At 28.5% G+C, this 19395-nt stretch overlaps 1 protein-coding gene and 1 long non-coding RNA gene across 3 annotated transcripts in view; one reads left to right on the forward strand and one right to left on the reverse strand.

The window, feature by feature from the left end:
• LOC114133033 (zinc finger protein 1) overlaps positions 1 to 19395 on the reverse strand; it is a 165782-nt gene that overhangs the window by 144956 nt on the left and 1431 nt on the right. The gene's annotated exons all lie outside the window — the stretch shown is intronic.
• On the forward strand, positions 4961 to 6733 carry LOC126550397 (uncharacterized). Its single transcript, XR_007604479.1, has 3 exons — positions 4961 to 5048; positions 6367 to 6501; positions 6660 to 6733. It is a non-coding gene; the product is annotated as an uncharacterized LOC126550397 (long non-coding RNA).

Below are 19395 nucleotides of genomic sequence, written 5' to 3' on the forward strand. Positions count from 1 at the left end.
ACTATGTTTAAAACCGTTTATTATAAAGCATTAATAAACGGTTACACATAGCTTCGCATATAATATATATATATATATATATATATATAAATAGAATATAGATAGGTAATACTCCTGCAGATGTCCCCATAAAGTATAATACCTAATATTTAAACACCGAGGTCTATAATATAGGGAGCAGAGCTCCAGCTTTATAGGGTTGTAAAAGTCGAATTCGAAATTTCAAACGTTATACCGTCTGTTTTCGTCCGTGTTTAAATGACCATACGCGCCGCCTCCGGAGAGAAACGTCGTACACGATTTCCCAACGCAACCTTTTCCCGTTATATATGCAGTGGAAACAGTGTCGGGGGAGGAATAAATTTACCGAAATCGCGGCGATCTTATATACTTAATCGATCCTTTACATCGCGCGAGTGTTTGTCGCGTCATACATGACAGAATAACGGTTTGGCGGCGTGGGTGTCAGTGGTAGGTACCTATATATATTATACAGAAACGAAAAAAATATAATAATATATACGCATAATACATATATATTCGTATTATATTCCGAAGGTGCAAGCGAAGCCGCCACCGACGCCGACACCGCCACCGCCGCCGCCTCCTAACGTATCGTATCGATTTTTGACAAATCCAAATCTCATTATCATATACGCGCGTACGTGTGCCACACGCCGAGTACAAAATATATACAGCATCACACACTGCAGCGCACGAAGAGGGGGTTGCAGGACGACGGTTTTTGGCCAGCACAACCCTTCGCGGCATTATACATACATACATCTATATATATATATAGATATAGATATTATAATATTTTGTATTATTGTTGTGCTCGTGTGTGCGGGGACGGGGTGTCGGTACAACGACAACAGTTATTGCTGTATATTATACACGCCGGCTGGACCCATTGTGCGCGCGTGCGGCGGGGGAGCCTCGTCGGTCGGTCGGACGACGGCACACCTGGACAATTGTCACCCGACGACGGCGACTGTATACGACCACTACGACGACTACGACGACGTCACCGCCACACGTGTGACACTCTGCCACCGCGCGCCGGACTTCCATCCCCCTCGCCCCCGAAAACGCGACCGGGGGACCTGGTGACAATGGCACACCACGCTGGGGTGGACTTTACAATAAATTACGCGTCACCCTTCTCGTCCCCCCCACACACACACACATACCCCGTATAAGTCCTACTCTCTCTCTCACGTGTATACGCGATATTATATTATTATTATTATTACATACGCTCGCGCGCACGCTGCTGCAGAGCCTGCAACTGAACCGCTTTGTATATGTAAATCTGTCCGTCGGGTCCGCGAGCGAGCGTTATTTTTATTTATAATTTTTTTTTTTTTTTTTTATGTTTTTTTCCCCTCATATAATATGCAGTACACGCACCTAATCGCAACGCGAAACCGTCGAAACGTAAAATGAACGAACGCGAGCTGCAGGAGAAGAAGAAAAAAAGTCACTAATTATCAACGGAGTCGAATCGACGTATGCGCGTGTATTATAATAATAGGTATATACGTTGTATTAATAATAATAATAATAATAATAATGTATGCTATACGCTCGGCCCGTTTTTTATTACACGATACCGCTGAACATATTGTATTATACGGCAACGGCAGACGTCGTCGTCGAACGAGCGTTTTATTATAAATCAAATATTTTATCGCGGGCGATGTTATTACAATGAAATCGTCGTATGGTATAAACCAGACGCCACATGCGAGTGTGTATATGCGATGCAAATCTTGTACCTATTTTTTTTTTTACTTTCATATTTGTAATCAAACAGATTAAAACTGAACAAATGCTTATACGTGTGTTACTAAATAGATATATTATGGAGGTAAGTAAAAAATACGCGTCGCTTAAAATAGATTTCAATACGCCTATTATATTGTACATTATATAAAATCAAGATTTATATAGTATAGCAACATAAATTTAATTCATAAACTTTCAAAACATCTCGAATAATTTATTTTAAAGTACCGGTTACTAAAAATTAGTTGAAATAGACTTTAAACTTTTACATAAATATATGACAACGTAAATAATAATACTCTACTCCACTTTATTTATGAGTTTAAGGGTTTTTATTTAAGTTTTATAAAGAAAAAATGTGTACTTATGAAATAACAGCTTTACTATCTATTTTCAATACTATTATGTATAATACTACTATAAAGTATAATTAACTTTTAATAAAAAACTGATAATCATCCAAAAATTAACAAAATATTATACGTATATTTGATGCTCCAATTTAGAATATAACTTGTTATATTAAGTATACTATGAATTTCTTTCTCTTAACGAAATAAAACATTAGTCTAAGTTTACAACCGAAAAGTTTTATCAGCATTTTGAATTTCATAAAATGTGACTTTGCATCTGATCGATGTGTTAAGAGTGAATGTTAATTTTTATTTATTTATTTTTTGAATTTGTTTAATGTCATAACTTTCCACTTTCCACTTTTAAGTTGTAAGACGCATGTATAACAGAAAAAATATTATATAAGAATAATAATATATACGAGTATTAAGTCGTATAATCATTATAAAAAAAAGGTTTTTCATATTATCTCCGCCATGGCAGACGTCTAGATTCCGCGTGTTTCAAGATACTCTCTATAGCTGAGGCTTTAGAATACAGGTAAAAAAAAAATAAGAAAAGAAGGGGTCGTCGTACCGGCGCCCGACAAATGTCGAGATCAATAAAACCCACATTAAAAACTATATCTATATCTTTACATACTTATACACGTGTACCACACGGAATGGTTCCTTCAGCCGAACACCAATGACACCGACCCGCTTCTTCTTTTTTTTTATTCACTCACCTGCTCGCGTATGCGGAACCATGACGACGGAATAATGTACGTATTTTTTTTCAAATTAATAAAATCGTTAAAAATAAATAAACAATATTATTACTTCTTTTATTTTAATGAAAATTCGACGATATCAAAATATATTTATCAAGAAATTAAACATTATATATTTAAAAATTCCCAAATTCAAGGTATACTATAATATTAAAATACGTGTATATAAGATATAAAATAAAAGTTAAATTAATTTATACCTTTTATTTTTTTTTTAACTATAAAAAATTCATGAATATAATATTATAATAAATAATAGCCATATAATATATACTAATATATACTAATAGTATAAATACATAAGTGTAAGTGTATTAAAAGCAAGCCTATTTGGCTACTTGGCTTTAATATTAAAATGACTCAACAAAATATATTCACGACAGTAGCAATTTTAGTAAAAATTAATTATTGTTTATATCAATTCTAAATGTACCTTAACAAAAAAAAAAATGTCATAAGTTAAAATCCTAAAAATATTTTCAATTAGTTTCAATCATTATTGTGTCAATACATCGTTAAGTAACCTAACCGTGTAGATTTACAAACCGCGTGTGGTCAATTACAAGCTGAAGTCAGCGTTTACCAAAAAGAGTTTCATTACAGAATCAATAAAACATATTTATTAAAAAGTTAATATATAATATAAATTTAAAAATATATATATATATATATTTTATAACAAATAGTTAATTAATTTCAATTATCATTCTATAAATAATTGTAAAAAGGTATAATAAAGTTTAGTTAGATGTATATAAAATTGAATATATAACATCATAATTCATAACATGATTTTTATTTAATAAAACTGATAAAAAAATTAAAAATATGTTAAAACGTTTTAAAATAAAATTTATATGAATGATCCATGAAAATTTTCACAATTTTCATAGTTTTGAAAGCGAAAACATTCACGCACACACATATAATTAAATATAAAAGACGTATTTAGCTTTGTTAATGATCCATAATGGCCAAAAAAAAAAAACCTAGGGATATACTTCGTCTTCGTTCTTAATACCCAGTTTGAAGATTATGAGGAAAAGAGTAATTCGAACGAAAAATGTGTTTCTTCAGAAAACAAGGGAAAACGTGCATATTAATAATAGCAATGGCAGGTGGCCTGTATACCCATTAAGTGGCCGTATGTCAGTCTGTCACTCAACGGCTCTTTTGAGAAGGCGCCGGTCGCGGTGCGTATGTGCCAGTGTGTGTTTTCTTCTACAATGAAATTGTTCATGGAGCGCCAGGTTGGGCGGCAACAAAAATAACTCAACCGACTATCGATCATTGCTCGGAGGTGTCGAGAGAAATTAACAAAAATCTTCGACCCTTTCCAATTCCTCAGCACACATTTTAATACATACATTATACATTCATGTGGGACAAGGAGTCATTTATCACGATTTCGGTGACAATAATAATTATCTGACTCGTCATCGTTATTATCACATATACCATTAAGATAGAACGAAGGTTAAGAAATTTATTTTGTTTCTCTAATGTATATTGGCAAAACTATGTACAAACGCATTGAAAACAATAAAAACAATTCTAACTCAACACACCACCAAAAAAACTTTTTATTTATTAATTTAATTAATAAATTATTTTATTTTCACAAACATACATCTATAAATAAGAAGTTGGAAATAAAATTTTTTTTATTAATTATGTTTTGTAAAAAAAAAAAGTCAGCTTTTCGTATAATCAATAATTTAGGTAATTATATTTTTGAAAGATGCGTTTTCCTAAAATCACGTTTTATTAGTTTAATTTCTCAGAAGATTATTTAAATTAAACACTATGTGTTTATCGCGATACCAAAGAACGTAAAAAATAAAGAGTTAAAAAAACAATGACAATTAAAGTAATATTTTCAGGAGATCAAAATACGTTAAAGTTATTTTCAAGGATTATATAAAAACAAATAATTTAGAAAGAAAAAAGTAAATCAAGCCGGTATATTATTATTAATACGTGGGAAAATACTTACGAAAGCATAAAAACCATCAGATATCAACAAGTTTATTACATACGCTAGAAAAACGTTTTCACAACTTACACTCACAAAAGAAAGAAAGAAAACGCGAATATATTGACAATTGTGTACCTACTGTTTAATACTAAAGTACTTATTTATTATTTATCTCATATTTGTTCATCGTGTAAATTGTATTTATACATACATTTTACGCGTATTAAACCGTTATAATACGTCTAATTAAATATATATAATCTTTAATACAATGTATTTCTATACACAGTGCATAATATATTTCACCTGATTTATAATTTTATAATTATTTTATTTTACGATAGCGTGTACATAATATAATATTTAATTATCATATAATTTATTTTCGTAATTTTATCTCTTTACTCATTAACCTGCAGTTACAACTATTCATAATTTTCATTTATTAATTAATTATATATCATTCTGGTATTTTAATGTAAGATTGCGTTTAACGTTAAACTATATTAATATGTTACATAACCTAACGTTAAACGCATTTATAAATGTATGATTTAGTATTACATCAAGTTGCATATAATTCTCGTAGTTATGTTTATATTATTATGGTATACCTATACGGCTATAAACGGCTACAATTGGAAAAATTAAACAAAAAAACAAAGTGTCTATGTCAAACAAGTTCAACTGTAGATAAGTCTAAATAATAATGATGTAACTATTGTTGTTCAGATTTTTAAATATAAATACGAACGCATTTAAAATAGATATATTGATATGTCACCTGTCACCTATATAGTCATCATTACCTACATGAATTGTAGAAATTATTCATATTTTAGTTATTTTATCAAAGTTATTAGATTTAAATATGATAAAGTTAATAAAGACGTGACAACCATACTATCGATAGATAAACGGCTAAGTATACAGACTATACCCGTCGCAGCTTAAAAAAAAAATGAAATCTTTTCATTCATAGAAAATACTTAGAAAAATAAACAATATAATATTTTAATAAAATTTGTTTTATAAGATGAGATAGTACATATTTATATAATTGGTATTTATAAACTCCTTATATCTATAGGTAATAAAAATATAATATTGTAAGTATATCTATACTTTTACACTGAAAATATTGTTGTTCTTTAATTCATAATAAACCAAAAATATTAACACGTTTTTCGAGTGTTTTATGCATAAAAATACGGTTTTAAGTTATTACTTACTACCTTTATAATATATTATATTATGCTTAATTTTCAATTGAATTATTTACGAGCCACGACAAACACGCATAATGTTTATGAGGATGACAGTATATATATTAAATTATAGTGTTATTTGTTTTCATTCACGTTAAATTTATTACGAAAAATGACGTAATTATCTGAAATGACACTTGGGAGTTCGATAGTTGTTTTTTTCGTTCTCTTTAATTATTATTATTATTTTTTTTTTGTCAAAGAGCTAGTCGGGCATTCCGAGAAAGGTATACGCTCCGCGGCTCCGCAGAAGGATCGTAGGAGTGCGTCGCAGCACAAGGCTGATCGGGCAGTAATTCGATTCCCGAGCGATTTCAAAAGCCACGTAGACAATCAAGGTGAGGGCTATGTACGTTTTTTTTTCAACAAACCGTCGTGTATCAGGTGTGTTTTGTCTAAAAGATTCTCACATATCCACGTAAACGGTTGCTTATAACAAAAAGAAAAAAAATCGTATTGTTTTAATTGTTTTTTTACTCAATGTTTATTTTATCAGACAGGTTGATAACATGAAACAAACACAGGTAGAAGTATATATTACACCAATGTAAAGAATTAAAATAAACCAACACGTATTATATACTTCCTATATATATTATACTTGTATAATGTATATATTTAATATTATAACTACGATTATGTCGAGTTTGACCGATCTAAATTACCGGTTCATTGTTCACACGGCTGTTGTATATGCAAACTCGGAATATTATATACCTAACTTTTAAAATTAACAATGTAAACAAGACAATTTTTACATATAGTCTAGTACAATTCACGTTAAATTTACTCATCAAACATTTACATAAATTATTTACGATTTATTTTGCTTAGACGAGTAATAGGTTGGATTAAATAAATTGCGGTAGTAGACTGAGTAGTTGGAGATTAACAAATGACTAAGATAACTTATATCATTGTGGCCCGAATGCCAAAACCATATAACGCTATCAAAATTATATTTTTGAAATGGTCGATTATTATATACGGTAGTTTAGGAATAAACTTTTTCTTCCTAAGTCTTACTAGACTTAATTGAGATAAGATAACATTTTATTTATTTAAACACTTATATTGAGTATCTATAGCTACTAATCTAATACTTTGATGAGAAATAGATAAACTAGATAAGTGATAACACAATTTCAAAATCGCGTTCTTTAAAATACCATCTGATGTTAATTTCTGATTTTTTATCAGGACTACGAAAAACTTTTGGAAAATTCCTAATTCTTACTTTATACTAGTTATTATTATAAATAAAATGCATAGTAAAACTATTCGTTTGGTGCTTCCTTAGAAACAAATTATTTGTTGTTTAAAATGCTATTTTTTCTTTGAAATTAATTATTTTCACAATCCTGATATATTATAGGTACCTATCTCATGTTGACAACAACAATAAAATTATATTATAAACATCAAAAGCAAAATATCAAACAAAATAAAATCAACTGGATAGTTCTTTAAAATGCAAAAGTTATTAAGAACTAAAATAATATTGAAGCAGAATACCAATTCGAATTCGATTCAAATTTTAGATTTGTTACTAAATAATGTATAGAAAAAAATACTTAAAATAGTAAACATAATAGTTACGATCAATCGTTAATTTATAAGTAAAATTACTTTTTAACTTCACATTAAAGAGTTGAATTGATTTTACCTCTATACTTAAACACTATAACAATTCTTATCGTAGAACATTAGAAATGATAACATTTACTTCAACAATTACAATAATTTCAACCTTTATCCGACTACAGGAATTATTGAACATTAATACTATTATTGTTTAATTATTATTTATACCTTGACCAAACAAACAGCATACCTCAGTACCTGAACGAAAAACAAAATTAAAAAATAAATAAGTATGCAAATTCATTGTGGGTTCCTACTACTTATACTCGTAGATAACAATTACTATTAAATATAGTTTCATGAATCATGATTTATTTTATAAACATTTTACCTGTAAATGTATAAACTAATATTATATAAATACCGTATACACCGTACACCTTATGCACTTTGTCATTTCTCACAATAATAAATCGTATACATGCATATCTATTATACGTATTTAAAAAATCAATTGCACACAAACATTTTAGAGATTTACCTAAATTGATGAATTTTTGTTTAATTCAAATGTTAAAATCAAGAAATAGGTCAACCATCAGATAACATATTTTACGCTTTGTTCTATTCTTATAGCCCGCATACGACGTAGATATTATGTATGGAAGTGTATAAGCGAAGTTTCATAATAAATGTGCGCATTTTTTTCCTTGTGATCATTATAATATAGTTTTTAGAAATGTATGCAGTTGCACTTATTAAAATAATAACAATTTATAAATAACAACACCTGGTCGGACGGACAATGGCATAATGGAGCGACCAGAATCGCCAACTAATCACGAACTCTCATTGAATCGAGACAGAGCAATAATTTTGTGCGTACGAATAATGTAGATAAGTCACATAATATCATATTATATTAATTGTTATAATAATAATAATAATTTTTTAAAAACATTTTCTCCGGACTGCGATGGTCGAAAAACTCTTAGGTGTTATGTATAAGTATATAGGTGCGCGCCATAAAAAAAAAACAAACACGCGTCACCTGCTACCACCACAAAAGCCGTGTCATCGGATCTGGTCAATTCCCCGTGCGATGTAACTGATAAGCGGTTTTCTTTCGCTACTTGTTTTCGACTGCGGTGGACAAGGCGTCCATCCATCTTATACAATGTCGAAACGTGTTGTTAAATATTTTACGCGCCGTTTCGTTAAATTATTACATTGGATTATAAAAGCCGGCGGAAGTGGACTCTTCTCGGCACAGCCGGAAAGTTTGGCTCGAAAGTTTTGACGTAAAATAATAATGTTAAAAACAACTTTCGCAAATTATTGCAGAAACTTTCCGTATTTCCATTAAGATACGATAAAGACTACCCACCACTAGCTCTGGCGTGATAGCGACGGTGCTGGTGGTCGGCTGGTTATTCGTGTCGTTGATAATCAAGTTTGCCTGCCTCCCCCGTATATATATATCTAAACGTTATACGCGTTAACCAATGCGCATTGCCCACCAGACGAGACGACGACTAACCACAATTGGGTGGCAACTACTGTTCGATGTTACTCAAGTCCAAAATCTAACAAAAACGTGATAATGATAGTACTTATCTATATAATAGTAGTAATAGTACTAGGTACTGGGTATAGTAGTAAACTAGTCATTCATAGGATTGCAAAACATCCATTGAGCGTAAAAGTTTATGTCTCCATAATCGACTTTTTGAAACGAAATTTTAATCAGTAAAAAAATAAATCATTAAGTATGCCTATACTTTTGATTGAGATTTTTGATTTTATGAAAACGTAAATAATATCAAAGAAAATATTAAATCGATTAGTTTTATGATAATCTCGACAATATATATATATATATAGATACACGTTTTGGACTGGAAATTGGCTTGATCTTAATTTCCACTAGTAAGTTGTGAAACTACTTAGAGATATTTTGATTTTTTTTTCTACTCATTTTATTTTACGATAAAAATGTATACCTATTAGGTGCATATTTCTTGTTACAACAAATTTTAAAACTCCTATTAGGTAAGTCTTAAAAAATTTTATGCAATTTGATGACTATAGAATAATGTAGATACTTCCAATTACTTACACATTGTAATACTAATATATTATAACTTTTGATAAAAAAATCAAAATTGAATTCCAAATAAGAACTTAATAGTTTATTGTTCAATAATAATTTATATTAATAACAGGTATAATATTATATATTATATAGGTTATTATAAACTAAGCATTTTTTTTTATTTCATCACTTCCACTTTGTTTATTATCTACTATTATTCTTTTTTAAGTTGTTTTAACAATATTGATAACATTTTATTCATATTGTGAATTATGATAATATTGTAATTTGTCATTTTCATTAACTCTATAAATTCCAACAATTTTTAACTCAAAATTAAATAGATATAGGTAAGTATACCTATGTATAAATATTGTTGAGTTACTGTAAATTTACCATCAATAAATAGTTATAATTTTATAATTACAAATATTTCACCGATTTTGCTGATAAAACCAAAACCTTATAATAAATTAATCATGTATATTTCATCAATTTATAGTCATTTTTGATAGTACCTACTACTTGTATTATAGTCAATCGAATATAAACAAAATGTAAAAACATATTATAATATCAACACATACCTATAGTCTATTGTACCTATCAAATGTATAAAGGTATTTCTAATCAGCTAATTTATGTTTACTTTCAGTTTTAATCAACTATGTACATAACCTTTAGACAGTTAATTTTAATTGTGCATTACCTATTAACCTGTATAGGTAGGTATTACTACGCATGTAAGCTGGTTCCAGTCTTTGCACGAACATAGTTTATATTTTTCTCTTGTATTCTCATTAAAATATAATTATAAATTTGTGTCATCATTGTAATCCATTCATAGTTAATTATTATATTAATATATAACTGATTTTTTATTAGTCAGTCACTTACATACCTCATCTAAATATCGATAATAATTCATTTAAAAAATTATATAATAACTTTTGTAGGTAATAACTAATAACTATATGATATAAAATTATTTATTATAATGTAACTCATTTTAAAAATCAAATCAAATTATCAAAACTGTTTAGTTTTATTTCCCTCGTGTCTTTTTTTTTAATAGGTACCGATTTTTTGGGCTAAGATAACACTTAATACACTCATATTAAATCATTAATTCATTATCAATCGGATTAAAACTAGATTTTCAAACAGCGTACTATATAATATTATAATATTACGTTAGATTAAGCTACATATTATGTCGCATCAATTATTATTATTATTATTATTATTATTACAATTACTGCAATAATATTGAAAAATAAGTCGATGTATTGATTCTAACACATAATTTAGAATATGTGAATACAAAATAACTACCCATCACAATCTCGTGATATTTGATTCCATATTTCGTGAGACCGTAATAAATAGCACTCTATCATAAAGAAGATACAGATTTTTATTGTATAATGTTTCATAGGTATAAATAATAAATATAAATAATTTATATATATTCCTATAGGTGTAGAAATAAATTAATTGTTGCAATTACGTAATTTCTATGACATAGAATAAAACAACCTGTTTGAATATAACAACATAGAACGTAATTTTTTTATAATTAAAGATGAAATTTTAACGCTCTTTTAAATTTAATAATTTTTCAACGCCAACTCTATAATTTTTACTATTATACTCTCTTGGCTCGAAACACTCGGCCGGAAAAAAATCTCAAATTATCGTGTTTTATCGCAAAATTATTTTTATATAATATATTTACTACTGTATGGTTAAAGTACCAAGCGGTAACAGCAGCCATCGTAGTCATTCGGAACCGTCATTGTCACTTTCATCGAAGGATCTAGATTTGGATATGGTGTTCGGGGTCAGGGGAGCGAAGAACAAGGGGAAGTATACAAGACGTACCGTCGTTCGGAAATCGTATTGTTCTAAGCCAAATTCGACACGGACCGCCTGGAATGTCCGCTATTTTTAAATAAGCAAAATGCATATATATGCATATATATATGTACGCATGCAAGCCACACGCTGTTTTCTTCGGCTCCCTTCGTCTCCTCCCCACGAGTTAATAAGGACCACGGACGCCGTCGAATCGATTTTGGTCTAATTTAACGGCGGAATAAAATATAAAAATAAAACCTAGTGATTTAAAGGTGTCATTGGCCCGCGCCCAAAACCGTGTATGTTACACGCACAAAATGGGAAATTCTCAGCCCGGAAACGATATATCCAATAAAACATGGACTAGACATTTTACACACGGCTGGCTATATGTCGACTATATTATTTCAAGATTTTAATTAGAAGAAATAATAATAATCATATAATTCTGTATTTTTTGACATACACATACTCATAATTTATAGTAGATACATAGGCTACACATTTCCGTGGATGAATATACGCATGGTAATAATAATACATTCAAACTCACTAATATCTAGATAAAAATGCGTGCAATTATATAATATTTATTAGTATATTATCTAAAGTATAATTGACAGTTAGAAATAAAACCAATACTAAAAAATAACGATAATAATAATTGTCAAATTATCTTGCATTTCGAATGTTTTTAATTTTTCCAAACGATTTTTGACGAAATTCAAACGATAGGTATAAATATCAATAAAATATACAGTTTATGAAAAGGCATGTTTAGTTCTCAACATTGTTTATAGTTAAATTACTCAAACTTATATTGTCAGCTTAAAGTTTTATTTTATAGTAGCCTTAATATCTCCAAATAATGATACATACACTGTTAATATTTTTATTAATTATTTCGTAATAATTTGCATTTAGTAATTACATTACATAAACAATAAAAAAAACTTACTAGTATTTACATTTTTAAACACTTTAACATGGTTAAAAAGAATAAAGAAGAAGTATTTATTTTTAATGAAGCAAATTAACAATTCTCAAGTTAAATTTTTTCAAACATTTTATTTAGTAAAAGTATATATCAATATTCTTGTTAAAAATTAGTTTAAAATGTCACGTATTTTATATCGTCAATACAAAATGCTAGTTAATCAAGTTATCGGTAAAAGTAATTATAGCAATAATCGATTTAGTGTAAATTGTACGAACATTTGTCTCCGAAGGCATATATTTCAATGTCTACAGGTAGGGTATGTGTGCGGTAAGACATGATAATAAAATAGATGACCAATTATTTTAAGTTTTTCAAAACCAATTACGTCTTTATATTCATAATAATAATTCGTTTATAGACTCGAATTGCCTGTTAATATTATATAGATCTCATCGACGTCTACAATTTAAGATATCACTTTATCAAATCCTAATGATTTACGAGACATTTACGACCACATAATATAACTTGTTACTTGTATATAATAATTTTACGTCTTAAGATATTATATACATGATTATTGTGATTCACTGATGCGACTATCATCGTAGTCATCATCGTGCCTCGACCGAGGTTATCGGAGACCTGACGACAAGGTGTGTATGTGTGTGTGTGTTTTTGTATATTTGTGTGTGCTATATAATATATTTGTATTATAATAAGGTACGCGTTCAGTAATTTATAATTATCAAAAATAAAAATTGTCAACCACATATACAACACGTCGATTAACACGGATGAACTTATTATTTATTAGTACACGCAGATAAACCCGCTCTACGACCCGAACAACGATAAGATACGATTCAGTGTCCACGTGCAAACACGAATTAAATATTATTACGTTTATTATTTTTATTATTATTATTATATTGTTAATAAAAATACCGACCGTACGACGACGAGCGAGAGGTGTGTATAGTAGTTATCGAGAACGACGAGGAAAAAGAGAAGAACGCACATAATAAATAATATAATAATATAAAGAATCAGGTGAGGCTATCTCGGGGGACCGTGAACTCTCTAGCAGTATCCCAATATACGACACGCCACACTCCTCCATAACCGCCGACGACCCCCTCTCCACGTATATCTCACAAGTCGGGTCTCCGGTTTTTACCTCTTGCCGACCGTCGTCAACACGAGCTCTCGTAAAAATCGACACGTACAAAACAAAACCATTTATTATTTTTATATAATATACACTAGCGTGCGCACACACACACTCATATATACACGCGTTGGTGTCACACACTGTATGGGCACTATATAGCTGCGTTTGACAGCGGTGTGTGAGTACTATATAATATATATATATATATGTAACACGCGTATGTGTCGCGAGCATACAGAGTGTATTTGGAAGTATTTCAGGTGAAATATTACATTAGTGTTTGCTCTCTCGCATTCGCCTCTCCCAGGGACCACAGCATATTATACTCGTATACCCGCCGCAGCATCGACACCGACTTATTATTATTTGCCTTCTATTGACAGTTTAACCCCACTCGCCGCCGGTGTCACGGCTGCAATCTAGTGCGTATAATATAGGTACACATTATACATTATACGGTGTAGGTCGTTGTCATCATCCATAAGTATAACTAATAACGTACATGATATATTTATATAAAAACGTTGTCGTAAAATTAAAAATAAATGTATTATATTATATAGGGTATACTTAATGTCCTAACGAGCTTTCATTTTTTTTTCTTATAAAGACGATCACGTACTCTGTTTAGTAAAATAGATTATAATCGATCTATGAAAAATACAATACGTTTCGCGAATACGATTTTTAAGAAATGTGTATTGTTTCGATCAGTCCCGTAAATTGTGCGACCGAGATGTATACAAGTATAATACATATACCACAATGAGGTAGGGGCAGTAATAATGAAAAATAATACAATATTTTAGACCCACCTGGCATAAAAACGTGTACACGAAAAGAAACTGGCCGGATGCACTAAATCAATCAAGGCACTCAAGTGCATGACGTCACGCACGTCTCCATTCTCCACCGCGTGCGAAGCACCAATGAGTATACAGCGATCGTAGTGACTGAAGTGTATTTTATTTTAGTAAAGGATTTTTAAGAACATAATAATATATAAGTATATAAGTATATATATATATATATATTATAAGTAGAATGCATACAATATACACACTTACTATATTCCCACAAACACTCACACATACACGACCCGTCGTCCTATATATATATATACATGTAATATACATATATTATATATTAATTAACACGGTATTTCTTACAAAAAGTGTATGGTGCGTAACGATTTCCTAAATATTTGAGCTACTCTTGACAAGTAACTAAATACCTCTGAAATTAATTAATCCAATAGAGACTAAAGTTTATGTATAATCGCTAAAAACGATCAGTTGAAAGAACCAAAAGTTTGAACCTAGAAGTTCGGTTTAAAATTTAAAATCCTTTTTACATAAATAATATCGATGAACATGACATTATTATATTAACTATACTAAATTATCAAACTAAACTAACTTTCCTGTAACAAGGGACAATTAAAACTTTATTTTATTTTAATATAATACACTTTAATATATTTTTATCAAAGCGACAAATCTTAAATATTGCTAACTGTTAAATGTTACAAATTCACTAAAAAAAAATATGAAATCTATCATTTTAATAGCTCTTAAAAGTTAAAATAATTTAAAAGAAGTTAAAACATTATCAAATGAAATTAACTATTTATATTTTGATTGTAAATGTTAGTTATTAAATTTTAAAATCATACAAAAAATACCAATAAAAACATAACCGTGGAAATGATAAACTTTTATTCTACAAACTTCGAAACTTACTAGTAAATACGTCAAAAGCAATTATTTTTCATTTTACAAAATCAAACTTATTTTAAAATATACATTTCCAAAATGTTAATAACTAATTCATTATTTATTCATATTATGTTATATCTTAGTAAAATTGAATACAATTTTACTTAAGTATGTATATTTTAAAATTTTATACATATTTACTAAAAGTTAAAACATTTGTTTTCTTTTCTTTGTATAAATAATATATATCATAAATTCATAAATACCAATAAAATATTTATTTTTTTGATTGATAATAATAAAATTAATTTTAAAATATATAACTCATAAATTATTTAAATATTTTTCCTACAGTGACTACATGTAGCCACATACCTACTCATAAACGCATTTTTCCTAGTAATTTATTGTTAAGAATAGGTATATTCTTTGTTTCTTTATCATTCTCTCTTGTATATTATATTTTTAAATGTTTTGGAAACGCAAATACGTGTGTTTACTGTTTATTAATCCAAGAGATGGATTCAAAAGGGTGATACAAACCCCTTTTTACAAACAATACAATAAAAAAGTTTATATAGAAGGTTACTTAATTTACAACTTTAGCTAAATATTTATATTCAAATTTATTAGAATAATGTAAAACTAATTTAAGTTAAACATTTTTATACAACTTAAATGTTTCAATTTAAACCGTAAAATAAATACTGTACGAATTGTTTAATAATAATAACAATTATATAACTCTAGTACCTACTGATAACTTGCCTGATACCTAACTTATATAAATACTAAATACTTCTAAATCAGAACAAATCATTTATGCATATTATTTCTACTTTTCTTTCGTTTTAGTAATTAGGTATATTATTTATTTTATTTTTACTTTGCATATTATAACGTACCTAACTACTTCATTACTTTTGTCTACAAGAGAGTATTTTTATCAATAAGAATCTCATTTCTACAAAAATAATAGTAAGTACACTACATTATTCTTGTTTTTAAATTGTCCATGTCTATACTAAATAGGTATATGTAGTAAATCATTTTCAAATAATCAACCGTGGAAACACTTGAGCCACATACAATTTCATTGCGATGGTAAAATATTTTTAAATATTTCAAATTGCTGACAAGACGTATACAAAACGATTATCCACCGACAACACAACCACAAATAACTAGACTATATAGGTGTAATGCAAGTTATTTAATATTAAGATTATTTATAGAATCACAAATCACGTATTTGCATAATACACACGAACACATAACTTAAGATGCGATAATGTATCGATTTAATTGACTGTACGGTACTACGGTCTCGTACTATTTTGTTTTTGTTATAAGCCGGCGGCGACGACCGTTGGAACCTGGGTCTCACCTGGCCTAAAAGCCGTTCAGGTTTATTGCTACCGGTTCATAATGAAAAAAGAGCGCGTGCGCCAGCTATTATAGCCTACCAACGCCGGTTGCACGCGTTGACGACCCTTTTCTTTCTTTTTGTTGTTTCCCCCGGACGATATTTAAAAACGGATTCGCCCCGGAGCTGTCGATAATCCACCGCTTTAAAAATGACCCTTGATACAAATTCTATTCCTCTCCAACCCCCTCCGCCATATCGCAAACAGGGGGAGGAAATAGTCAGGGTTTGTGTTATTGTAAGGTTTACAATAGTAGAACGAAAAAAAAACAAGTATTTTCATTTCACCTGGTGCGAAGGGCGCGTGGCAAAAATCTGTGGACCCACAGATGAAGATAGGGAGGGTTGACGTCCCCCGAATGATTAATTTCGCACGGTTGATCATCATGGATGCACAAGCTAAATTAAACGTCACCCCTTAGCCTTACTGATACTGGACAAATTTACATCGAAGCATAATTTGTATTATGACGTGTTGCTTTTAAGAAACCCGATAAAAAATTAAATAACTTTTGTCTAATATAATCCGAGTTTTTCTGATGGTGTGAAACTATAATTGTTTAAGTTATTTTGTATTATAAATTATATTATGTGTACTCAATATTTTATTGTAATATTTATAAATTATAACTTTTAAGTATACTTTTAGTTATTCATAACAATTAAAAAGTAAATTAAAATAATTTTTATAATGAATGATTCGAATAAAATAGAATACCTATGTGGCTATGTCCTATATAGTTTAAAAAAAATTCAGTAATAATTTAGAATTTAGACATCCAATATTACGAGTATATGCCTCAAAACTATATTAATTAAGAATGATGGCAATATGCATAACAAGAAGAATACATTAAAATCAATCAGGTAAATAATAAATATTATTATTATATTATTGAAAAGTAAATATTGTGGACTGTGTATCAATATAGTATGTATATTGTACATACTTAATAAGTAATATTGTATACAAGAAAAATTAAACATAAAAATATACTATATTACAATTTACATTTGATTTTTTAAATTTTTTTTTTAAATTATCTTACACAATATAACGATTTTTAGAATATATTTAACAATTTAATATTCTCCATTACAAATTAACATAAGCAATTATATATTATTAATAAAATTATTAAATACAATCTATAGTGTCTACACCAAAAGTTTTGTAAATAACATTTTTTAATTCTAAAATTATAAGTTCACGGATATAATTTTATAAAATTATGGTTAAACAATAAATAATGATGCAGTAACGTGCGTATTTACGTGGATAGATAAAACAGATAAATCTGTCCTCGTGCATAATCTCTGTACGGCATATTAAATGTTTATAAAATCTATGGTTTCAAAAATGTATTGGTAAAATTAATGATCTGATATCTTCTAAACGTATTAAAAATTCTAACTATAATAGTAAATTGTTTTTACATTATATATATATATATATATATATATTTAATACGCGATGATACTACAATATAATATGTCTTATGACCTTAATATTTTGTTATCGTAGTATTTCAAATGTTAATATAATTCAAATTTACAATTATGTCGTTAATGTATCGTATAACATACATAAAAGCCAAAACCAGATAAATTGATTAGTACAGTGATTTTATTGAACTAAACTTCATAAAAATCATCTAAAACGTTGTACAAAAGTATAACATAATATATAATGTGCAATATAAACCCAAGGGTAATAAATAAAATTAAATAATGATTAATACGAAAGGAAATGTAAGCTAATTCTATTGTGTTTTTAACTTTAAAACTAATGTAAATATGTATAATATAATAGAGATAAAAAATAATACCTATAGGTATAATTACCTACTTATCAGTTATAACTAAAATAAATAAATGAATAGATGAAAAACCAATTCTTCAATAAATTACACTCACTGATAATCAAAAGAAGCTCGTACCATTACAAATAACTATAAAAACATGCAATGTAGACCCAATATATATGTATATATATACTCATTTACTGCGGAATACCTACGTATAATACTATGTATTACTTATCATGTATCATACTATCTTATTAGAGTAAAAGATAAAACAAAAAATTATGTAGATATATTCTGTTTATGTATAACTATTGAAGTATTGTATAATGTCACATGTGTGTAACTTTAATAATGTTAAAACGATTAAATTTAATTATATATAATATAATACTTATTATACAGATATAAATCTGTGCTGGTCGGATTAACAAATAACTATTTCTATTTTATCACATTTTAATTAAATAAAAATTTTTAAAAATTTTCAAAAAATTATAAAATACGTTTTTTGAATTTATTTACTTATTATATTATTACTGTTTTAATTTATAAATTGTCTAATTAATTAGGTATACATACGAGAGAGAAAATGTGAAATTCAAAAAAAAGTTATTAGCTCTATTTACA

Source organism: Aphis gossypii, chromosome 2 (assembly GCF_020184175.1).
Source record: "Aphis gossypii isolate Hap1 chromosome 2, ASM2018417v2, whole genome shotgun sequence".
Classification (NCBI taxonomy): domain Eukaryota; kingdom Metazoa; phylum Arthropoda; class Insecta; order Hemiptera; family Aphididae; genus Aphis; species Aphis gossypii.